This window comes from Lepisosteus oculatus, chromosome 8 (assembly GCF_040954835.1).
Source record: "Lepisosteus oculatus isolate fLepOcu1 chromosome 8, fLepOcu1.hap2, whole genome shotgun sequence".
Lineage (NCBI taxonomy): Eukaryota > Metazoa > Chordata > Actinopteri > Semionotiformes > Lepisosteidae > Lepisosteus > Lepisosteus oculatus.
In genome coordinates, this window is record NC_090703.1 from 52,063,247 (window position 1) to 52,089,376 (window position 26,130).

Sequence of the window (26,130 nt, forward strand, 5' to 3'; positions counted from 1 at the left end):
CAAATAATCTGCACTACTGAAATACCCTTCTAGGAATGTCTGTCCCTCGTGTCTGATTCTTTTTTTAAAGTTTCTTTAAAGTTTGATCATTCTTTTGATAGATTTTTTAAAGAAATCGCTTTTAATTAGTGTTAGCAGTCCTTTCCTTCAGGAGCGGAATTAGGTTTCCCATTGGTAAAGCCTGCTGGTAAAGCAAGACCTGTCCTCGCCACTGTGAAGGATTGTTACATGTGCCAAGTGAAATCTCATTCACGGATCAGCGGGAAGTCATTCGCTATCTCTAACCTCCTTCTTGTCCTGGTTTTCAGCCTTCCTGTGCTCCTGAGGTGTTCTGACACCTCATTAGCTTGTGTGACACGACTTGTCCCTCAACGACGGGTTGGAAATAGCCGCAGATTACATCATCAGAGATGTCACAGATGTCCAAGAGCACCTTCAAAAATGATTTAAAAACTTTTAAAAAAGGAGGGAACCAACTGAAGTTTTTCCACTTCCAGTCTCAGTGGTGATCAGAAACGCAGTACACGCTGGGGGGTCCTGCAGTGAGTAGAGGGAGGAAAGCTTGATGGAGTCCAGGACGTGGTGGACTCAGTAGCACGATCTGAAGCCCGTGTCTCAGCAGGTGAGGCCATCACAAACCTGCGCGGGAGCACTGACGCCTGCGGAGCTGCAGAGTCAGCACCATGCCGCTGCCTTGTACGAGGTCTGGGTTTGGCACTTCGTGCTGTTACTTCGATAGAATCCGATCTGTTTCTTTAACCGTTTAGGTGTCGTTTTCTAAGTGTAGTCTTTCAAGATTTCCTGACAGCCGGGTCTGCTTCGTCCTTTTTTTCTCTCCCTCTGGTTTCTCATACAGGTATGTGTGAAGGATAAAGGTTTGTGATGACAAATGAAAATGATTTATAGCATTACATCCTCCTAAGCCTAAATCGATCAGTGTAATTCAATATAACGTTTCAATGACACATTTGGCAGTTAAACCTTTTGGCTCAAGTGAAAATTATAAAGAAAGTAAAGTCTGTCACCATCTTGGGAATGAGAGATTCTTTTAGAGGCTTCTCTGACTACACCGTAATGGAGAAGGTAAACTGAGACTGCATGTTGTGCGCCCATGAGTGCAGGATCAATCTGCAAAAAAAAATTGGTTCTGTCAGCTTTTCTTGTTCTGTGGGGGGGGATATGGGGGTTATACTATTTGCATACTCCAAGGTTAATTCATGATCATGGAGTTAAAAGCAGGAAGAAAACAATGCTCTGATGAGCATACAGGAGGGGGTTTTCACACCGACGTGGAGGTGTGTGTGTAGGGAGGGGGATCTTCCTTGTCAAGACTTTTTTTTGGGGGGAAGGGGGCAGATTGATTACTTAAAGGAGAGGGAGAGCCCACATTTAAATGAACAGCTCTACGTACATGGTGGGGTTGACCAGTTTTCGTCGTTTTGGTCATAGTTCACTGAGCAAGCTGACAGATATATTCGTGTCTTTCTTTGCAGAGTTATGGGGTGGCAGTTCTGTCATCTCTGCCGGAATTCTCCTTCAGTTTAGACGGTCTCGTATGTGTATTTCAAAGGTTTTCTTTTTCATCAGTCCTCCCCGCCATTCAGGGACCTATACATAATTGCTAAATATTAATAAATACAGACCTTCCAATATGCCTGGTCAAACGCTTTTGAGTTATTTCTATTATTATTTCAGAGCTTTAGCTACAGTTATCCAGAGGATAGTGTATCTACCAAATATGGAGCTTAGTGATGTTATATACTGTATTTTATAGTCTGCATATACAGTACGTTACAAAGTCGATTTCAAACGATAGATATAGCACACCACGGTCTGCTTCTCTTCGCCGTTAGGTGGCTCTGTCGGCCACCCATGACAGGAGGAAGGAAAGTAGGTCCTCCTGTTTCCCAGAGTTCAGAGCAGAGGTCCGCGTTCCTCTTGCTCGGCAGGTTGCTCTGCTTGTTGTTGTCCGCTTGCTTGGTAACCAAGAGGAAATGCGAGGTTGACAAGGGACAGCGGACTAAACGTCCGATTCTTGAACGAAGCAGTTTTAACACGTAAGTGTTCAACATTTCGTTCATACATGGGTAGTGCATTCGGCTAATATGAACCTTTGCTTCCTGTTATGCTGATTAATGTGTGCAATGCAACGGCGTTTCCTTGCGGCGGAAACTGCCCAGTCCAGAGGCACTCACAGCTGCTGAAAGTTTCAGTTGTTTTGGTCTGCTTTCTCCAAGCTCATGTTCCTCTTGTCTGAAGGCGCTGGTATACTACTGGCTGGCCCAGGCGTGTTGTTAGCTGTTTGAGAACCCAATTCATATCCGGGCGAATGAAGTGCTGTAGATTATCCTTAGTGACAAGCAAAATTCACCCGTTTTCCTGCGTCTTCATTGCCCTTCATCCCGGAACCACCAAAGTTTGTCCCTTACTTTGAAATGCTGGATGTAGTCCGTTTACTGCTAGGCAGCGACTGTTCTTTTTATTTTCTGCGCTAGTCTTAGAAATCTGACATCGGACTATTCGGAGTGCTCCAAGCATGGCTGAAACTGGCACCGGCTCTGAGCTGTTGCGTAGTCTTTAGTAGTCCGCTAATTTATAATGTGGTTCGTCTGAAGCACAACTGCAGAGGAGAAAAAGAGAGCGTGCGTCCTTTTACCGTAGGCATGAGCGCATTATGTTTTCCTCGTCCAGTCTACTCTAGGTTTGCTCTAAAGGGAGTTTTTCTCCTGGGAGGAATTTGCAAACACAAAGTGACTTCTGTCGAATACAGGCTATGAATGCTGCTTTATTTCGCACCGTGAATATCTTGCAGCGTTTCACGAAAATCTCGCTGTTCTGTTATTGGTCAGCAGTTTGTCCATTTGCTTAGTGGACGCCTTTGTCGACTGCGAGTTACAGCACATATGGTTAGCAATCAAAACGTTATCACTCAGTTTATGCATGAATATCTTCAGGAAAATAATGTAGACGGATTTTCGATATTGATTAAGGGGGTTTGGCGTCGTTTTAATTTATCGAGATACACTCCAGTGACCTTGACTGGAGTAAGCATTTAAACACCCATTTAATGAGAGTTTATTCTGTACAGGTGTGGAGGTGATTTAATCTGTTAAATGTCAAGCCTGGTGAGATTCGACAGAAGGAAAACACAAGAAGTAACCAATTCACCCTGCTTATCAAAGGAATAACACCTTCAGTATGCTGACTGAAACACCCCAGTTTTGCAGAGCCCTCTTTACTGATGATCAAGGTTGTGTAGATCATGCTGATGGATGTGGGCGAGTTTGGCACTGATGTGCAGAACTTTAGTCTAATTGTTTCCAGTGGTGACAACACACACCACCAGCCTGTGACTCTCACAGCAGAACCCCTGTTAATCAACCCTATTGATGACAGATGTTAATCATCATAATGAATTTACCTGTCAGGTCTGTTCAATAAAATGTAAGTCAATCTGTTCTAAAAAAATTCTATGTTCTTCATAAAGTTTTTTTTCCCATTTGTGTGGTAAGTTTATTTGATGCTCGTATCCATTGTGTTACTGTTTTCTTTGATATTGTTTAAGTACTAAAGCTCTCGTTACCGATATTATTCTCAAAATGTCTTTGTTTAATGTCACTTCAAGACGATGTAAGACATTGTGTACACGCTAGCAAGAACTTTCTGATCGTCCTTTGTGTTTTTGCCAAATGTCTATTGTAACAACTCCAACGCACAAATCCTATCATTGACTTTTTGATGTGATTGTAATGAGCTTAGTATGTCTGATGACTCACTGGGCTGTAAATGCCTGTTTCCCTTCATGTTTGTGTAATGTTTGCACACCAGAGAAGAACTTCATTCCAATACCATGCATGCAGTGACATTCAAATACATGCAACTGTACCTGTGACTCATGTATAGTTTTTTTGCTAAAAGTGTATTGGGTTTCCTGCACATCCCATGGTTCAGATGCAGGTATTCAGTTATTGTGTCAAAAGACTTATCCATAATAATAAAATCCAAGTCTGTGTATTGCAAGCAGCTGGTTTTTCTTTGGGTGACATTTTAAGAGGCTTTTAAGAACTTCTGTGTTTTTTAAAAAACAGTTAATGCATTGAAGAAGTACCCAAGGTCTTTGGGAATGGCTTTATTGTATTATTGATTCGCTGTTCACCAGATCTTTTTCATGATGAAGAAGGTTACATTCAGTGACGGTGTTAGAGTAAAATACCTTAATGACTTTCAGAGTTGAATCTGACCCACACAAAGTAGTCAAAGTGTGGATTATTTTTGTGTTTTTGTAGATCTAAATTGCAAGTTATTACCTGTGTTAAATGTGCATACTCTAACGTTGTGAGAGCTTCAGGTTGAGCAGAATCCTGTTTCATTCAATTTTATTTTATGGAAACAAGGCAGTCAAGGACATACAATGTAAATTAAGGCTTTTATTACAATAAGAAAAGAGGGGATGAGAAAACGGTTCTCTTTGACAGCCCAGTGCTGTTGAACTAACAAAGCCTACAGCAAAATGTCATTACCGTGTTTTTAGATTTTTTTTGCAGGGAAGGATGTGTCAAAGCGGTTCTTTTAATAAGAGCAAAATTGATTACTGAGTGAAAGTGTTGATTTGACAGTAGCTGAACTGGAGGTGAAATGCTTCCAGACATTTTTGGCTGCCTTGTGGACTTGCCATTTAGAGACTGGCTGGCACCTCACTGGCAGCCAGAAGATCCCAGGACCTGCGTCAGGAGTGGCATAGAGGTTGCAGTGTTTGTTTAATGTCCAAAAGAAACTGAAGTGACTGAATGTTTTTGATTTCTTCATGAGTTTTGCTAAAACAAAAATTGAAAGTGAAAAGCTGTCTCCCTGGTACATCTAAGTCAGGTGTGCTATTACAGCTACTCCTGACAGGTGCTGTGTTTTAATTGATTTATGCAGAGTTTTATGTTTTTCAAGGAAGCAGACCTAGACTATGAATCATTTAATTCTTCATATTGTTATTAATGTTTTGCTCAATGCAAATACTTTTCTGTAAATGATGAAAATGGAGTCCTAATGCATTGTTCAAATCACTGTGAGCATGCACTTTTATTCATAATAATAGCATGCATCTAAAATGTTTTCATTATTAATACCCCTTTTGTCACATTTATTTAAATATTTGTTGACATTTAATCTTCATGTTTTCTTTTGTTTTGTTTTTTTGCATTTTGTATGCAGACCTTGTGTTGCTTTTTAAAAAGGCAAAGAACCATCGAATGATAATGCTGCATTTTCATAAATTCAGAAGCTATTTTTATCTTATAGTTGAGAGTCTGGTAATGGCATTATAGTAGTTACTGTTACACTTTTATTGATGAAATCAGCAGGAAATAATAGTTCTGTTTGTACAGCTGACAAAAGTGTCATGTTGGATATATTTGTATGGACTGATTACATATATCTGTGCTTTTCTTTGTCAAAGTGCTCCTCCTTGTGTGCATTATTGCATATACAGTATGATTATTGTTTTCATGAAACAGGTTTGGTTCATGTTAGAGATAATTTGAGGGTTTAAGGATGGTAGTGGTGTAATGACGTAATTGACAAATGCATTCAATTGTTCTAAAGGAACATCAAGAAAAGGAAACTTGGTAGGCTCTCTGTAACATAATTCAAAGCAAATAAACCTTTGTGAAATGAACTCTTGGCCTAGTTAAATACAGTGTTCATTGCAGCAGCTTTGCTAACTTCATAGTCTGTTTAACAGCCTGAAGGCACTAGTCAGAAAGACACCTGTATTAATGACTATTTAATTACATAAAAACAAACCAATTATTTTTTTGCAATGATCGTGTAGTGAAAGCCTTGTTTTAATACATTGCTGAGCTTATGGGTGAAAAGCTTCTGTATGTTTCTGGATACCCCATGGACTTTGTTATGAACCATTGGCTAAAATAGGGTGATGTGGTCATCTGTATGTTTCTACACTATATCTGTAATAATTCAGACAGCAGCCATCTGGAAACCCCTGAACTAGTTTTAGGATTAAAGTCTTCCAAATCTGTTTCATTTCAGTTTCATTGTGCACTGCCTAGCAGGGATGAGATACGTTTAGCAAAAACTTAACTGCTCAATGAAGATCATGTTATTACTTCTCAGCGAACAGTTTCCATTCTTAGTTATCCGAACAAACTTAATTTTTTTGACAGGATTCTCTCAATTTCTAGACAATCAGTGCATAAGCATTGTTGGGGCAAACCCAGACCACTGCTTATGCACAAGAATATTGTTTCATAAAAGGTGGGCCTAGGCTTAATTAATGTTCATATTCCTCTTATTACTGAAGAGTTTTCTGTCTTTCAGAAACTCATCACACATGAAGGACCTGAGTCAGTGCCTACATTTGTGGTAGGGTCTATTGGAGACGCAGTGATTGAAGTATTTGGGGGACTTGTGATGTCTCTCTCACTGTTCTGTGTCGTGGCACCTTTAAAATGAAAAAGATATGGTCATTCCCATGGCACATTAATGCTCATGTTAACTTGGTTTATTAAGTTATAGCTCTACATCAACTATTTTAGGATTCCAAAAGAAAAGGAGGATGTTGTCAATGGAAGTAGACCGTACCTGTCCCATCTGACAGACATGACTTTAAACACAGCAGTGGCAGTTTAAAATGTGTCAACACATTCATTCGGACAGCATTGTTGTCACGTAGGCTGGGGCTGCTTTGGAACTTGTCCTTCCATGACAACTGTGCTGTGATGGGATAGATGTTATGATGGCAGAACGAGAGATATTCTGAAGGCAAATAGGTGCTAGTTTCACACTGCATTTCCGTCACTGAACAGCCTGCGACTGTGTTCTTTCCTGCTTCAAACAACCTTGTTCAGACAGTATGCTACTTTTTCTCTAATGTTATATAAAGATAATTTTATACAGCGATTTAATGAGTGGAGGAGTTTCATTTTAACAAAATGTGCCCTAGGCTTATGGTTCCTTCTTAACAATGTAGAATGTATTTATCTAGGGTAAACCTTGCTTTAGATGTGAAAAAAGTGACTAATTAAAAAATGGTAGCGTTGCAAAAAAATAAAATTAAGGTTTCCCTAGAAAAATGAAGAAAATAAATGTACTTGAAGTGAATGCAGCTCAAAGCATTAGAAAATAAGAAAATAAATGTATTTGAAATGAATGCAGTTCAAAGCATTACCTGTAGCGTCATTAAATGAGCCATCTCTTAGCATAGTACCGCTACTTAAATACAATACTGATGTAAACTAACATAATCGTGGAATACCAAATACTCTTGTACTGTTCCAAATGGGTTTGAGGGTGTATGCAAAATCAAACTGCACACATAATCAAACAATTGGTTGCTAAAACCTTTTTTCTGCGCTGATATTTTAGTACATTTGTATTTGTTCAATCCTCCTTTAGGCAAAACCCCAGTGAAGTCCTAAGCAGCTTTGAGTGGAAATGAATGATGACGGACTGTTACACATTTCTAATTGAAAAGTCTCATAAACACTAAAAAAAGTGTCAGAAAGCAACGTATTAATGTATATCAATCCATGAATCTGTTAATACAATAACTGTAAAACCTGGCCTGTTCAGAACTCATTGCTGTCCTGCTTTGCATCCTTTATCTATTATCTGTAAGTTGACTTAGTGTGGAGAACCTAGAATATTTACTTGTTTTACTGCTGCTGGCTTTTGCTTGTAAAATCGTGACATTTCAGACTCTGACTCCCATTACAGTTCCTACTGTCAGGAGTTTGCAGGTCACTTTTAATGTGACTTGTGATTATGGCTTTTATCCTAAAATTGGATCATTGGTGCTTGCATTTCCTACTGACATTATTAACTCATTTTCGGACTAAAATGGTGATTGAGATGCACGTGTGTGTTTCAGCCATGGTCTCTTCTATCTTTGCGTTAGTAAGGGAGCCTTTTGTTCCCTGTTCTGCAGCTGTGATATATCTTCATGTTGGGATGAGGACGTGGCTGCTATTGAGTCGTGCAGCATGATCAATATGTATTTTATTAAATTGCTTCTCGTACTGCCCCTGGCCAGGAGTCAAATCTACCATGCTCCATTAAAGAGTTGCCTGATGCTTACTTCTGAACCAGTTCCCGGTCATGAAATGTTTTTTTTTTACTGACCCTGATGTATTTTTCCCTCAGTTTTAACGTCCTGGTTTATCATTGCTTTTAAAGGGATACAATTTTCTTCTTGGCAGGATCTGTAAAATATACATTGCTGGTAAAAAGGTGGCTGGCAATTTTCCCAGGAGAAGTTACAATTTTTGTTTTTTTTCTTTAAAGTTAAGAGCAGATTAATGTAGCAGAAAGAAACATTTATGGTTTCAATAAGACATTTTTTAGCAAGAATGGGGAATGTGTTTGAGTCTGAACAGATGTGAGCAATCAAAACTAGGAGGTTTTTACATTTGCTGATTACTTATTCTGGGTGTGTTACAGTTAGAGTTTTGTTCTTGCTGTATGGGGTCTGGGGTTATATTACTGTACCCACTATTCAGAAGACAAATCAGTTATGTGGGAGGATGGAGCTGTCTCTTTTTGTACTTTCAGCAAAATCAGCAAATTAGATGGCTACATCTTTTTTTTGGATACAAAAAGATAAGATAATTGCCCAGGCTATAGGAGTCCACTGCTTCACAATATATTCTGGCTGTCATATAAAGATTTAAATGTTAAAGTCTAATGCAGTCTCTTCACAAAAATGAGAAAACAGTAACATGTTGTATTAATAGGCTTCAGTACCAATAATAAGTTTTGTATACAAATCTCTTTGATTAGATGGGGTACACACAATCAAAATGTGGTACTTTTGTTTATAAACTTGGATTGTGTGTTTTTCTTAAACGTGATCTTACATTTAAAACTTATTATTTAATTTGGTCTATACAAAAAATTTTAATTAGACATGTTATATAAATAAAATTAAACTTCTTTTTGAAGCAGATGTTGTCTTGGAGTGAACTTTTGTTGCATAATGTTGTACGTTATTAAATGATTCTAGGAGATACTGTCGGTCTGTAGCTTTGTGCAAATTATTTGTGGAATAGGTATTGTAAAATACAGTTTTAAAAACAGAAATATATTTATGCCTTTTATTGTGTATTTGTTTTTGTTATCTAATGTGAATTTATCATAAGGTTCCACGCAGCATTTTCAGGTAACTGTAGATGTGGTCTGGATTATAACTTTATGACCTTACCATTCCTTTTCAATAGCTTCTGCAATAATAACACATGCGAATGTTCAACATTTCTTGGGAAGTCATGTAAAGCGATCAGGACATTTACAACTAATGGTAAAAACCTTTTTTAATGTGTAGATAGTTCACCATGTAGCCCTTGAGATGCGAAATACAATGAGTGCTCCTAAAAATGGCATTATTTTGCCGCTGAGCTATTAGAAGTGGTGAGATATGATTCTTTCTCTGCTGTTTTGCATTTAAACGTCAGTATCTTCCAAAGCCACTGAGGTTGCGGGACATATCATACACACATAATCGCCGGACACTTCTTAGATCTTGAGCACACATTGTCGAGTGGCATAACTGTGCTCCTATAAACTGAAATTGACAGCTATGACGAAGGAAAAAACTGTTACAGGATCTGTACAAAAAAGAAAATATTGTTTTCTTAGCATGTAATATAATACACCACAGGTGGACAAAGACATCTGATTTGCCCCGTATGAAGTTATGGGATGGAGTGCAGGAGGCCTGCTAGGCTGTGCGTTTGTGGTCTGTGACACGATCTAATCCCCGTGAATAACTCCTTCCATGGTGCATCTGCAGCTGTGGCAGATCTCACAGCATTAAAAATAATGCTAAGCAGAATGCCCCTGGTTTTGTCACATCCGAAGGAATCTGAGCTGTTTCTTAATCAGACTGTTATTCCATTGCTCTGCACTTGAGAAGACAGGAGAAGAGAAGCAGGCTGCCAGTGTGAGTGCCCCCAGGGAGGGTTAATATTCACTGACCCCTGGTGCAGTCGCTGGATGGCACAGTTGATCCATACAAATTGCCCTGGACATCTGAGACCATTACTGCTGCTGGCTGAGGTCTGTGTCAGTGGGAATGGACACTATGACTTACTAATCATCTCGCAAAATCTGCTCTATTTATTCACTTTGTTATAAAAGTAAATGTCGCTCTTTATTCCCTTTGTTCTGTCTTTGTGTTTTAAAAGCCAGAGTGAACGGGGGTTGTAGGGCAGCTGGGTTTATTTTTAGCCTGTGCCGTGATGAGAGAGAAATCTTTGCAGTCGGGTGAGCAGAAGTTGACAAGTTCAAGTCCGCTTTGCGGAAAGAGAAGTGTGGGGATGATGAGCTGCTGAAGTGAATTGGATGTAATAATTGAGTAATGGGACCCCAGACTGGATTAGTGCAGTGCCCTGCTAACTAGCATTTCTGGCTCAGTATACCTTTCACCTCATTCAGAAAACACATTGAGGGGGAAATCACTAAGGTAAGATACACGAAGGGGGCTTTGCCTCTCAGTGCTAGAGCACATTAGAGGCACTTTTCAGGTTGGCTCTGCCTTGATGAGGATGAGCTGATCTCTCAGTGGGATGTGTCCATTATGTGCACACACACCTGTGCAGGGTAACGTTATCTCTGAGCGCTGCCCCAGGCCCATCTTCAGTCCCTCAGAGACTCCAGCTTTCTCTCAGTATGTCCCTTGACTTGAGAACCGCTTGCTTTAAAATAAGAAGCACAGAAGTGCTGATGTGTGGTTTTTTCTTTCTCATGCTACAAATACAGTTTGTGCTTGTCTTGCCTCGTGGCTTTATCATTACTGTCCCTGTTATTAAGCTCCCTGAATGATGCTGCAGCACGAACAATGCTCCAGGTATCCAGTACATTCTAATTACCAGGGATTATAAAATGTTCCTTTATGCCAAATTGTTGCAATCCCTAGTAATTTCCAATTTGCATGGTTTTATTGTCAATTACAGTGTCAGGGATGCTCTTTTCCCTCAGTAGGTATTTTGAATGGCATTTATCATTCATCTTATCTTTTTAGAAACTCTGTAAATCTGATGTACATTACATCGTAACTTGGGGCAGTTTAATTATTTACATATACTGATGTAAAAAGTTCACATATAAACAGTGGTATACAACTACAAGCCCAACATTTGTCCAGAAAGAGTGAGATTGTATTAATCTATAGCCTAACATTTAACTATACTTACAACATATTTTATTTCCTTATTATTATCCTCTGCATTTTAATTGTACCATTGTGAAAATGTTTTAATTTAGCCCAGATCGCTGTGCTGCAACATCTTGTTTACAGTGGGGGGTCTGGTAGGTATCTGATTTCACTGCTGGAAGCTTTAATTACTGTTTTGTAGATAAATATTGTTCTATACATAGATTTTTATCATACTGAGCTATTTATGTTCTAGTGTGAAAATCCTGCCACCATCATTTATTTTATAGCAGTTCTGCATTTTATCATATTCAGTCTTGGGGCACATTCTGTATTGCACCTTTACTGTTGCAGTAGTTTAACTTCTGTCTCGCTGCTCTTCCATCGTTTCACTTGTGTGATGGTTTCCATGGCCACAAACAGATGCTCTATCATGCTTGCAGCTAATGGACCAAACTGTACTTCTGACAGCTCTCAGGAACTTCCTGTCTGTTGCCTGGTGTTCTGCAGATCCAGACTTCAGACCTCTCCCTCATAGCGCAAGCTGGCCGCTGTGTGCTTTTCATGTGATTAGAATGACCAGCTTGAATCTTCCAGGCTGACAGCTTTTTGTACCTCAGGTTTCTGTCCTCCTCTTGGCTGGTGTGTTTTAAATTATTTGAAGATTAAGCTTGATGTCTGACATTTAGCCTTTGGATGTCTGATTTTTGCATTGCTGTCACATCCGAATCCTACAGGTGCAGACATACTGTGATTAAAGAACACAGGGCTTCATGGAAATGGGAATAGGTTTTATTGGTGTACTTAATCTTTGACGCTAAATGGTTTGTAAACTCTGGATGGTGAGAAGTGGCTTAATTATAGGGAGCCCTGGTGAAAGCCTGGCATACACTTGAATTGTTGGAAAATTTTTGAAAGGCAGAATAAAAAATGGCAGTTCTTAGAAATATCCTGTTTCCTCATGTCTTCTTCAATTGCCACTTTTAACACAAACTTCCAGAGTATCTTGTAAGTCTTTAATAGTGTAACCCGCTGTATTTTCTAATGTTTTGTTTAAGCTGTACATTTCTTTACATGAATGATATTATAGCATGTCTCTTAGTTTTGTGGTGTCATCTGATCCTTTGTATGGCTTTAGACTTCCCATATATCCCAGAGCTTGAAGAATCATCCTGCTCTGACAGGATATAAATCTTTTTAGCCTTGAACAGAGGCTATGAAGGGTCCTGATACAATAATTCAAAATCCTCAAAAGCAATGATGAATTCAGCCCAGTGGACTTCTTCAGAATCAACAGTGAAATGTGAACCTGAGGAAACAAGTAGAAACTATAACTAAACTGAGAACACGAGGCATTTCTGTGCTCAAAGGACTTTGGGGAAGTGGAACAGGCTTCCCAGCCATGTAACTGAAGCTGGTGCCTACCAGAGACAGCTGGGTGAGATCCTTGGATCAATAAGCTGCTAACAAGAAAGCATGCCAGATGGGCCGAATGGCCTCTTCTCGTTTGTAACCTTTCTTAATCCTTCTTGCGTTCTGTTGGGATTTCTCAGCTGAGGCTGGGGAATGCATAGCATTTGGAGCGAGGGGGAGCGGCTTGCAGTCCCTGCTGTGGGCTGTTTATCGGGTCACAGGCAATGAAGGAGGAAGTGCAGGAATGGCCTGGGCTCTGCTGGAGTACAGAAGAACAGAGCTTTCAGTGTGTTAAATGGAGCATGTTTATTGTGATGCACCTGTTTATTTCCATGCAAGATGAAACTTTACTGGGTAGGCAGAAAAGAGGAGGAATTAGTGTCAGAGATTTGGGATACCACATACCTTGTTAGTGCTGTGTGTGAGGGATTTGTTTTAGATAAAATGTGCTAATGGGGTAATTAATGCTTGAATGCTACCCATATTGATCTTGAACTCTGGTTACAAAGGCTGGCATAACCTTGCTACGGAGCTTCAACAGACCTGGAGTTAGAGAGCATGATATTGATTTTTTTCTTTTTCTGAATCGCCTATCCTCAGCACTTGTGCTTTCCACTGTTCATTTCACAATAGAAATTTTTCCCCCTTTAAATCCAAGTATAACTCTGTTTTTGCAAGTTGGATGCAAGGTTTAAAAGGTTATATCAGCTGCTGTCTTGCTCCATGGGAGCAAGGGGAAATTTACGAAATGCACAAAACCTTGTTCAGGTTCCTGGAATGTGTTTTATCTCGTGTCTATTTTTCCATAGTACTTGGGTTCTGGCAGATCCAGTGTAAAATTTCAAACATTTAAGTATCCTTTTTCTCAGGTACTTCAGTTAATTTTCAGCATTATATTGATAAGCCCTGAAGCATTTGAATTTCTGGTGATATTTGACAACCTGATGCCTCTGCCGTGAAGTGAGGTGTGCACTGGGCTGGCTGTTGTGGAAGGGGGAGGCACTGCACCCACAATATGTCCACTGTGATTCGTGTGGAAGATTTGTATCCTAGCAACACGAAGAGAAAGCTCTCGCTAGTGGGTATCTCTCAGTACCAGGCTGCAAAGGGGATCTCTGTCTGAGCTCCAGCGAACAAATGTTTACCTTCAATGAAATCTTCTGCAATAATAAGAAGCTGTGCCAGTCAAGTGATTGATTAATGATTAAGTGATTGATTGCTCTATGCTGATATAGATCTTTGCTCATTAGCAGCTCTAATTACTACAACACTGTGCTCCCCTCATCCCCTCTGTACTATGTATCATAGTTCTAATCAGAACAGAAGGAAATTATGACACGGGGCTACACATTTTTTAAGTTGTCATGTGAGACAGAATGTTATCAATCTGAATACTAAATTAAAATCTACTGTGATTTTGTATGTATTTGCTGTTTTCAATACTCATGGGAGAGTAATTTACGTTCCCGCAACTCAAGTCAACATACTTATCTCAGAGCCATGTTGGATTTAAAGTGAAAGTTTTAATGCTTGATGGTAAATAAGGCAATGAGTGCAGAGTGTACTGTTTCAGAGGAAGGATATAAGTCTACAAATCTTCCACGATCAGGGTGCTCGTTTAGGTGTCTGATAACAAGGGGACTGTGTGTGTTTTCCACGGTATGCTACTACTACAGGTGTGTATATATAGCACTACCCAAACTCTAGTGATGTCTGCTGTACTACAGTGTTCAGACTAGACACAATAGTATAAATAATTAGCTGTGATTTACATCAGGAACATCAAATATGCCACAAACGTTTATATAATATAAGAAACATTGTAAAAAACAAAGAACCATTTTGTCTTCTTCACTATCAGCTTATTGAGCTATGTGACACTGTATGGCTGTCTGAATATTTAAATGTATTGTGCTTCATGCAGAAATTCAACAGCATATTACAATATGGTTGGCAGTGTTGGTCTGTACAGTATATTTTCTTGTGCAGTGATAAGAGAGAAGGGGACTAATGATTGCTGCTTCTTCAAACAAACCCATCAGCACTGATAGTAACACAGTTCTCAGTTTATGAGATGGCATAAATGAGATTCTGAAACATAAAGACATTTTGTCTCTTTAATTTTTATCCTGGCTATAAGTACGTGTGTTTGTCTCAAGTTGTTTTTGGTTTCCCCTAATTGCTAAGAAGAAGCTAAGCAAAAGTGTTTGTGTGACTAGATAAAAAGAGTTGAAATGCAGTCCCTGTGCAAGAATTGCCCTGCAGGGAAACATTAACCAGTTTTAATATTCAGTTTTTCTGTAAGAAGACACCCGAGGGACAATTAAATGATTTGGGGACTTTTTTTTTCTTTTTTTCACCTCATTTGTCAGAATGTATTTCCAGAAATGATGCACTCCATGCAGAGTACCCTGAAAGTGATTTCAAGGAGACAAAGCTCCAGCTCTATCTCTGTAATTTACTTCTCTTGTTTGGAGTAATGCGAAGATCTCTTCAGTGATCTGCCAAACTACTTCCATTTACATTATTGTAATCTAGCTAATTACTTAATTGGCCTTTTATTGTTCACTGCTTATTAAAAGAATACGTTCTTTGAAGGATTTTATCCTTATTCTGTAGCTATTAAAACAAAGTGCTACACAGTAGACCTTAACACAGAGACGTTTTGTAACATCTTCCTTTTTCACTGTTTAAATGGTGCAAAAGTATATTTCCAGATTCTAATTTGTTTCATCTGTGTAATCCAAGTGGGGAAGAATGCATCACTGAATTTCTACAGCCCTCATCATACCGTAGATAAGGGAACATTTTCCTTTGTCATGCAGTGATAAGGTAATTATATCAAGATAGCACTGAGTGGAGGTGGGCGAGTGAGGAAGTCGGTTGCATTGCCATGTATCTTCAGGAAAATGGTACCAGGAGGTTTCTCTCATTGGCAGGCACACTGATTTTGCTTTCTGGCATCTGAGCTAAGGTTTCTGAGCCGTGCTGGCATGACTGATGACTGGCATACAGTGTTCTGAAGAAAAATCTTGATTAATCTACTTGGATGTCCTCGTTGGAGCTGATCTGTCAGCAGGCTGATGCAGATATGTCCTATCATAGATTTATGTGTTTAAAATAATCATGGAAGTGGTAACTCCTGTTAGCATTAAAAACAGTTTTACTAGTTTTCTAACATTTTCACCTTTATTGAAAGAGTCATCCATGAATATTTTATATAAAGGTTAGTCAGTATCATATGACTAATTTGCAGTAGCAATGGAAATCGTATAACTGTATGCTCTTCAGTTTTCTTTTTTCTTAAACATTTTTGTGAGTCTAAAATACTGGAAGCTCCGTTTAGAGACCATACTCCCACACATTACAATAAAATGCCAATCTGATTTTAATTTTTTAAAGGTGAGGGTTTAGTTGAGATGTATTTTAAATCTGTATAAAATGAAAACCATATGAGAATGGTGTGTAAGTGGGATATTTGCTTGCTGACTTTCAGTCTGGGAGTCTGTCTGCTTTTTGGATACCTCTTTGATGAAGTCATTCCAGCACAAGTCACCATCTTTCAATGAGACCTTGGGGTTCCTTCTGTCAGTAATTGCCCACAGTTAGAAGAAAATCTGACTCATCATAGGCCTATCCTGTTGTAATCCTTGCCTTCTGGTCTAAGAAGTATGCTTTTGCCTGGGAAATCTTGGTCAGGGCACAGAAAGCACTGTGCTTGTCTAGCATTCAAGCAAGGAATTAAGCACTTTTCTGTCGTGGTTCATTACCACGCTCTCTGCATCTGACTGAGGTTAATGGAGCCCTAGTTGTCAACATAAGATATATGAAAGAGCCATTGTAATATCTTCTGAATGGACCACTTACAAAGCTAGTGTCATATCTTTTGTTATAGAAGAGGTATGATACCTATACTGATGGATGGCCTAGTCTGTGAGGGACACAAATGTCAGATTATACATGAAGAAGCAGTGCTTCCAGTAGGCTAACAAGCACACACATTGTCTTGGCTGATAAACCCAGCAGAAACCAGTATGCTTTGGAGAGACATCATGCTGCCTGAGTTGTAATTGACTAAGACACAGACCTCAGTGTCATGGAGGCTGATTTGGTTACTGCTCATCTTTTCTTCTTTTCTTTGTAACTCAATGTGCATACCATTGCTCCGAGTTAGTTTAAGTGTGCCCCTTGATCTGTGGAATCTGTATTTCAGTTCTTTTTAGGTATTCTTCTCTGCAGAGCACCAAATATATTTGTAAAGTTTATATTGCCAGTGTAAAATGCAACAGAGTTAATCTCCTGGGATAGCCTGTGACCAAGATTATTCCATTCTCGGCAGGTGAAGGCTGAGTCCCTGCATATAAGGCTGTACATAGATGAAATTCAGCGTTACCAGTATTCCTTCCCTCTGCTTTTTCTTCAGAAGCATATTAATGTGTCCTTCTTTAGTTATTGTTCCATTTGTTGGCCAATGAATATTCCTGACTCTTAAGATTCTTTCTTCAATGAGAGATACCAAGCTTGTTAGCTTGGCAAGGTGCTCAATAAGACAGTATAGCATGCTGCACCCAGCAGTTCTTCATTTTGTTATGCACAGTGCATATTAAGAGCACAACTGATACAATTAATGATGTCCTGCCAGAACTGAAGCAGATGTGACTGTTGTAAAAGTACAGTTTCATTTTTCCATTTAACTGCTAATTTCAAATATAATAAAAATTACCACTTTCGTCACTGAACATTGGCTTTTGTTCACTGTTCTTTGTGAAATGTATGTTTGAATGTGTATGGTAAATGTTTGATTGTACAGCTCAATATAATAGATCATTAACATGGACAGTGGTGGAGCTAAAATATATTATTCCTGTTAAATAATATGGAATACATTTATTGCTGTTAAATGTTGAATCCAACAAATAAATGTTGTTGATGTGAAAGAGATGGGGTTTCACCCTTCAACTTTAGTGCATTCTGTACTGGAGAGGATTAATCATCATTAAAAACATCGACCCTCATTCATGGGATTTATTGGCAATGTGTTGATTTGGATGAGACCCAAGGCAATGGATGTCATTTCAGTATGAAAACTAGTGTTTGATCTCAGAGATTTTGCTTATTACGGACAGGGCATGGTATGTTTTGATTTTTAGCAGGCTTCTGAGAAAGTTCCACATAAAAATAATCCTGAAATTGCAGACAACGTAATGCATTGGAACTGATTAATTGTTGGAAAACAAAATAAGTGAGGGGTCACCTGTAGAGAAATGGGATGCTAAGGGGCACTCATCATGGATTTAAAAGGTAGGTGTTGCTTAACTATCTTGTTAGAGTTGGAAAACAAGAAACAACATTAAAGGATACACACAGAACATACGCTATACTCTATTTATTTCAGGACGTTTTGATAAAGTTCCTCATAAAATTTGCATCAAATTACAGACTATGGGCATTTGGGGAAATGTGTTTGTTTGCGCGGTGTGAGAAATGTGTGTGATGACTCTGACTGACAATTCATTGTAGTTTATATCAGTGATATAGACGATTCTCACCTAGTTAGTAAAACGGTCAAATTCACTGCTGATACCAAAATAGGAGGAAATAACGGCAAAATAGCAAACACTGCAGGAGCAGCAAAGGAAACTTAAAGACAAAATTGTAGAGCTGGTAAAATGTTACAGATTACATGTAATTTGTACAAATGCTGAAGTGAGTGAAGAAAAAACATGATCTGTGGGTATACGATGAGAAACACTCCTTGTAAAAAAGACTTTCGTCTTTATGATGACATGTAAGTGGGGATGAAATAAAAAGGCAAACAGAAAATATCCTTCTCTGACTGGCTCAAGGAACCAAATATTTTTATATTTGGTTCCTAGATTTTTAGTTTGGAAAAGAGAGGATTTTGACATGATGCGATTGAAGTATTCAAAGTCCGGAAAGGCGGCTTTAAGAAGAAGCTTCATAAGAAGCAGAGGAAACTAGTGGAAACTCGGTGGGAGAGCATTTTGTACACAAAGGGTTGTGGGAAGCTGGAATAAGCAACCTGGCACTTTTATTTAAGCCGATACCTTGACTTTTTCTGAAGAGATGTCTGGATGACATCCTCCAATTCATTAGTTACTAGCAATCAAACAAGCTCAAAAGCCTCATCTTGTTTGTAACCTCTCCTGTGTGCTTTTGTTCTTGTATTTCTGCAGAGGCTGCAGAGTGAGGGGGAGCTGCTGTACTTTGGGTGATCCGACTGTGGGCTGTTTACTGGATCTTGGGCAGTGCAGGAGGTGGTGCAGGGAAGGGGGGGCAGGGGCTCTGTGCTCTGCATGTGTGGTGCAGAGATGAACATCAGTGGTGTGGAATAAGAATCTGGAGCCAAATGGGGATCATATTCAAAACACAGGACAGATTTAGGTTTGGGGGAAGGCCAAGGCACTTAATGTGCTTTAAACTTCCACCCTGTCTACTTTTTATAGTTATTTCTGAAATGTGGTCCCTTCTGGGTCATGAAGAATGATAATGCTTTTAAAAAAAATAAAATTATAAGAACATGATTGGTTGTTCCATTTTAGTTTTGAGTTATCTCTGAATGCTTATTATCTTAGCCGAACCTTATGTAAAAAAATCTCAGCCTGTATTAATAGCTGTACAAGAATAGCAGTCATTACAGTCAGTCAGGATCAGTTTGAAACCAACAGCTTAACACTTAATAGTTAAAATATAGAAAGACTCCGTATTTCTGCATTTTATTAGGGTTATTAATCCAACTGGCCCATTGCCTTTGGAGATAGTTTATTTCAGATGAATAAATATATAAAGTAAAGTTGTATAGATTTTTTTATTGACCTTTTTTTGTCTTTTGGGCAGGTGGAAATGCTTGAGTTAGTGGTCGTATTCTTAGCTAAAACTCACTGGTGACTGTGAAGTGTGAGAATACAAAATCTAATCTGTGGTTCAAGATGGGAAATAGTTCTCTCACTCTCAAGCACTCTGATTCACTCTGATTCTGTGAACCTTTTCTGAGGATAACTCTGTGTTGATGTCTTTGTCTTTCTAGATTATTGCCAGAGTTGCGATAAATTAGCACACGCATGGCCTCTCTGACCATTCAAGATCACCCAGAGGATATGTTAGTCCAGCAATCTTATGTATTGCTTCTCTTGCAGAAAGGAAACTGCCATTACATTGGTGAAACAGGAGGAAGTCTGTCTGACTGTTTCAAGGAATGTGTGAGCGCAGTGAGAATCTCAGATCTCTCCAAGCCCATAGTTTTCTATTTTATGTCTCCCAGCTATGATTATCCTGATGTTTCTGCCTGCGTCCTTTTGTAGAGATCCAAAGACCCAGAACAACACCAGAAGCCAGAATGATCTTTTAATTGGTTTCACACCTTACCTCAGCTCTTAGTGATCAACTAATTTCTTACTAAATCTCTCTGTTCATTTAAAGATATCTTTTTTTCCACACTTCCCCTGGAATATTGATCTCTTTAGCCTCATTTTTATTTTCAACCCTGTACCCATTCTTATTTTTCCTTTCTCCCTCCGTCCCACGCTGCTCTTCCCCATATTCCTGCTCTCTTTGTCATCCCCTCTCACACCACTTGTTCCTTAATCTTTGATTATGTTGTGTTTTTCCTAAATAAATTATGATGCTGTCTAATCTGGGTCTTGAATTGAGTAGTTTGTAGCCGACTTAAAACTTTCCAGTTCATGTCTGCTTGTGTATCTGTCCTAATTAAGTGAGGGCACAGTTCTTTCCCCGACTGTAGATGAATAGTCAGCCAATTGCTTTTCAGTCATAAATGTGTCCAACACAGATAGCTGTTTGTGTATGAAGTGCTGTACCCTCGTACTGTAACATAATGCTGTGCAGGTCCTTTACAGTAAGGATGTCTTCTGTGGTAACAATGGTTGGTTTGTAATTTGAGAGCCCGTGTCTTGATTATTGACAGAAAAATGAATCCTAGCAACTTCTGAGCTAAGGAAGAGGCTTATTTCTGTCTTGAACATGTTTCAGTAATGCTTTTAGGGGCTTTTCTGTATCAATTTTAATGCTTATTAGCACTCTAGACTGCAGACTTTACCTTAAAAAAAGTATTATAACTGATGATTTTTTTTCTAACACGCTAGGGAAGCATTCAGTTTTGTTCATTGTTCAATTTTTACCAGCTTTCTGATTTGTAAGGAATAATCTGTTAGCAAAATGAACAAGCATGATGGACATCTGGAAGAGAGAATTTTTCAACCTCAAGATTATGTTGGTGGTGAATTTTTTAGAAGTTAAAATCATTACAGGTTTCCTGTCTGTGGAAGATAATTGAGGGCTTTGTCCAGGGCATCTCATTACCGGACTTTAAATCACAGGCTCTTAATATTCTGAGATTACTCTCGTTATTTGTGTTTTTTTTTTTTAAATTGTGTAACATTCTTTTTTTTCTTTAGCTTCTTAAAGAATGTGCCCATGCATCTCACGTGGGGAATTTTTTCCTGGTTTAAGATACGATTTCATTTCTGGACTGGTTATATTGGAGGCCTCGGAATGATACGATACTGTGTTATCTCCTGCCTCGGGTGACAAGACCACACTTAGCATGCAGGTGTGGCCAGCCGAAAGCAGGAGACCATGTTTTGCCCAAACATTAACCATCAATTTTCTTACCTTTTTGTATTGTTCTGGTTCGACCCTACTGGCGGTAATGGTTCTCATTCTGATATATATCCGTTGACCCCCCAGGTGAATGGGAAGTTTTTTAAAAGATAACATGAGTCTCATTCTCAGCAGTCAGAAGTGTTTTTATTCCCCTTGGTCAGCAGTACTTTTTCAGTCCTTATTTGTCTGCAAGAGCCACTTGGCTGTCGTTTCTGTTAGACCCCTTTGAAGCCAAATATGTTAAAATCAGGTTCTAGATGTGAGGACGAGGTTCCATTCTCAAATTACTGCTGATTGTCCAAGCACATTGTTTTATAAGCTTTCAGATGTTAATATTTTACCTGTTTCTAACCTATTTCCTTTTATTATTTTTTCTATTTTCCCTTTGATGTCAGTGTCCTCTCGTGTCTAAGGAGCCAAAAAGCCTTTTAAAGCTGATTTTGTCCTGTAAAAATAGAATTTCGAAGGGGATGTCTGTGGACTAATTGGCCCTCCACCATTAATTGCTTGGAAAAGCCTTTGACAGATGGATACGTTGTGGTTAATTGGCTATTAATGATGGAAGGCTTTTTTGTGGGGGGGTGATAGGGGTTGGTCCTTCCTGGTTGTGTAGGTTGGCTAGTGAAAGAGAGTATAAATGAATTCTCTTTGCATTGCCTTGACAGGAAATCCAGAACACTGGGAATTTTGCTGTGGTGTCTTGGTTGTCTTGGTGCTATGGTAGTGCCCCAGCCCTAATTTCAGGTCCTCTGTTGCTTTTAGATATTTGTATGCCTTTGTTAAATGGCATTTTAATCACTCAGTAAAGCCAATTTCCCTCCTTTTTTCCTGTCACTATCTAGTCATTTGGATCATCATGGAAAGCCTAAGAGCTTTGCCCAGAACAGAGAGTGGACAAGAGTGTTGATTTTTGTCCTATTTTGTAGCATTTCACCACCTAACAGCATAAAAAGAATGTTTCCTATAATTAATATTTGCCTTCATATCATTGCAAAAACACATAAATGAATCTACTGGACTTTATACTTTAACATTATTCCATTCTTTCAATTAAAAATCTAGATATGTTGGATGATTTGGATATTATTATCATCGTCCAAACCATTTCCTACTGTCCCATGATTGTGACCTCAAATCGTGTCAGCATATAAAACCCAGGCTTACAATCTTCCATGACTGGTGATGGCGTATGTGTTGGTTTTGTTATATGAATATAGTAGTGTGGCATCACAGTTGCAAGCTCTGAGGTCAACCCTGTGTTTATCCACTAAAGCAGCCGGAAAGGGGTAGAATAAATCTAGCTTCAGATGGAGATTAAGATTGTGCTCGTTCTTCTGTATGAGGAACTTTATCCAAAGCCTTCTGAAAAACTCCATATCCTATGCTACAGTATGTGTGTCCATTACATATTGCAAGCTCAAAGAAATTCTAACAAGTTAGTTCTGCCATTCTAAATGCATGTTGATTTTTCCCAGTGATCCTGTTTCAATATATATATATTTGATTTTTTAGGTTTAATGGTTGTTTCTATGACCTTGTTTGTAATTACATGACTTAGAGCAATGCCTCTACAGGTTGTATAGTTACTCCAGACAGCATAGGTTAACGAGTAAGTGGCATCACTATTAATTCCTCTAAATATACTATTTTCAGACAGCATTTAAGATTGATGTTAGTCAGTTGATCAGCCTCTGCTTCTTTTTTGCAAGCAACAGACATTATTTGAGCCTTCATTTGCACACACATTTGTACAATTTCAGAGTGGTATTATTAATGATTCTGCAAGAGAGTATTTTTTAACTTTTAATTTCTTATTGATGTAATAAATGATAGAGGCCACTCTTGGTTTATTGTCTGTTTTGAATTAAGTCACAGTCATTATTTTTAGAGAACTGACTTTGTCTTATGTGTTGAACAATTTGGGAAGAAATGACAGCTGCAAGCTCAACAAAGCACCTTGTCTCTGCTTCTTCTATGACATCAACACCAGACTGCTGAGGTGTGAGGGAGACTGCGTGTCATAGAAAATCACATTACTTTCTTGCCACTTTTTCTTTGAACAGGCTGCCTATTGCACTAGGAAATAACAAAGTCCTTTAAAAAAGACACAAACTGTAGTGCCTGAAGAAGGCTCTAAATTTGTCATACTATAAACCCGGTATGCGGATTTGCATATATGTTTTACTTTTTAGTTTTTTTTTTCATTGTAATCTTTTTGCCTGCTTGCGAAAGTTTCTCTGTGCTGACTACATAATTTGTAAATCCAGTGTGTCTCCCTGATAGTCAGAACTGCACGGCTGTAGCCTCTGTGTGCCCTGAACAAAACGGGAATCATAGAAGACATTTCACTTGGAGATGGGAACAGGGCTGGTTTCTTTATCGCACTTGGAAGAGTAACTGGACAGCCCCATCTGATGTGATAGCTCTCCAGCCAAGTTTAAAAATCAATAGGCCTAAATTATACATGTTCTGTATACAAAGTTTTCTTTGTGTTACTGTTCATTTCTCAATTATCTATTGTATTATTGTATAGAGAGTTTTTACACCCCAGGCATGAATATATGTATGTACAATATATACAGTATGTGTGTGCTTGTAGCTATGAAAATAAATAACACAGGATTCCACCTGTCTCTGGGGAGCCGGAGGCCCACAGGGTGGAGAACAAGTACATCTGAGGGGTGTTATGGCTCTACCCATAACTATATAGTTTTCTATATATAAATGATATGTATAGTACATACTAATATAACATGTTAATACTGAAGACACATCACTTCAAGTTTGCTCTTTGCATTAATTGATATATTAAGAGGAGCAGATGCATACAGAAAAAAACAACATCTATGATCATTATTTTCTTGTCCATACAGTTTAATAAGTTAAATTTGTTCTGTGGAGTGCAAAAATAAAGGAAATTGGACTTTTCTGTTTGAAATTGCCCTGGTATGTCAGGCACTGCACTTACTTCTTCCTGAAAGCAAATTGATTTTTTTTCTGTCTTCTGATCAGTATATGAAAGGACAGGGTGGTGCTCTGTGCTTTCTTTCTAACTGTGTGTAGATCTGGGTTGCTTTTGACCACTGTGTCAGTGTTATGGGCTCCAGTGAACTCATGCATTCATAAACAGCACATATATTTCTTACAGACAGCTAGTCAGTTTTGGGGTCAGATTAGATGTCTGCTGGTGGAATGGGAACCTCTTTATTGGTAATAAACTCTGAGCAGTGCAATAAAAACAAAAAGCCGGCTATTATTATAATAGCACTGCTTCTGGCTATTGGTGCTTATGCCCATGTCATACTTCTGGCACTGTTCTCTCTTCAGCATAAATTACGTGGACATATTCCATGTGCACAATCAGATAGGAGCTGCAGAGCCCACCATTTTGCATCTATAGACGGAAGAGCAAACTGCCGTATTCTTCGAATAGCCCGAGAATTTATTGTTATGCTCCCCATGGTGTGCTGCATGGTGTAGAGGGAGAAGTGTTTTTTCTTCCTCTAGTTTTAACAGCTGCTGTGTTTCCCCAGTTCCTTAATTAATGATTTTGAAAGGGGTTGTTTGTGTGGCTGCCGGTGATCCCTTTTGCATACCTATCATGTGTGCCGCACAGGAAAATCATGACTACTGATTCAAGGCCATGCAGATGGTCTGATTCTCAGGCAACGTGGAAAGCAGGCATGGGAAAATTATTGGAATACTTATTCGTTTATATTTATTTTGTCATTTGCAATCTTTACCTACTAATTCTATTCTATTCGCATTGTTGACCAGTTAAAATAAAATTTTAAACCCAGTTTTAGCTTCCTGGGTGACTCAGGAAGGTTTTCTTCTAGGATTCACCTGTATTTTTGATCATCCATTTTCCCCTTACTCCTGACACCCTTCTTAGTCCCAGTTGATGAGAATCATCCCCGAACATGGTGCTGACAGCTGGAGCAGTGCTTTCATTACTATCGGCATGCTTGAACTTTATCAGTGTGGAGTAGATGATGTAGACTCTAAATGCGAAGTCCTATGTGAAGGTGTCATGATTTGTGAAGCAAAGCATGACATTAGCCAAATATGGAAACTTTGTAAGGGGCTGAAAACTTTTGCAAGGCACTGAATATAGCCCATTCACACACTGTAGAGATCAAATCTGCATCTGTAATGGGGGAATTGGGAGTTGGTGAGATGTTGTTGTTATAATTATCTTCTAAGTATCTGAATTACATTTGGCACATAAATCATTCACTTCATTCCAAGAGACTCTTAAAAGAGAGAATAATTTCAAAACCCAGTTGAGGATTGTGACTGAATTTGAAGTGAGATGGGACAGGCGTCTGGGCTAATACAGCACAAGGAAGAGGTTCTGTTGCTCTTGCGAGCCATTTACATTGCAGGATGTGATGACTGACACTTAAATAAGGCAGACAGTCTGCTTTTTTATCATCAGAGAGCTGAGCATGCCAGCCTGTCATATTGGTTAGGAGCAATTCTCAGCATTTCTGGAAAAACAAGATTATTTTTGTGATATGAAGTAGTTGACGTTAAAGAGGCAGCAATAAGCAGATTGTTCATGGTTTAATGCCGTAACGAGTGCAGCCAGGACGTCGTGGCTGTGCCTCTTCCTGACAGAGCTGAGAAAGTTAGGTCAAGAGCCATGCAGAAGAGGGAGGTTGACTGGTGAGGCCCAACAATGTAATTATACAGTCTGGGAGGGTGCTTCTATAAAAAAGAGGAACCCTGCTAATGGCCTATAATTAGTGCTTCATCAGGAGGGTTCAGAGTTCTGATCAATTCTGAGTCATTTTTTTGGGCTGCCTGTTGAGTTTGTTTGTGCAACACATAATTTACTCTGCCCTGTGCTTTATTTCATAAGTGTACTTACAATCGCTTTTATTTTAGGTGGAATGTGGTGAAAAAATAGA

General features: G+C 38.9%; 1 protein-coding gene across 7 annotated transcripts in view; it reads left to right on the forward strand.

Moving 5' to 3' along the window:
- Positions 1-1,923: 1,923 nt before the first annotated feature.
- The window catches only part of enox2 (ecto-NOX disulfide-thiol exchanger 2), a 187,275-nt gene continuing 163,068 nt past the window's right edge, over positions 1,924-26,130 (forward strand). For 3 of the 7 annotated variants that reach the window (XR_011190298.1, XR_011190299.1, XM_015351686.2), the window contains exon 1: positions 1,927-2,057. The gene's annotated coding sequence lies outside the window, so the exon portion shown is untranslated. Of the gene's footprint in view, positions 2,058-26,130 lie in introns of all 7 variants that reach the window. The other 4 variants (XM_015351689.2, XM_069193813.1, XM_069193814.1 and 1 more) reach the window with 3 other exon arrangements.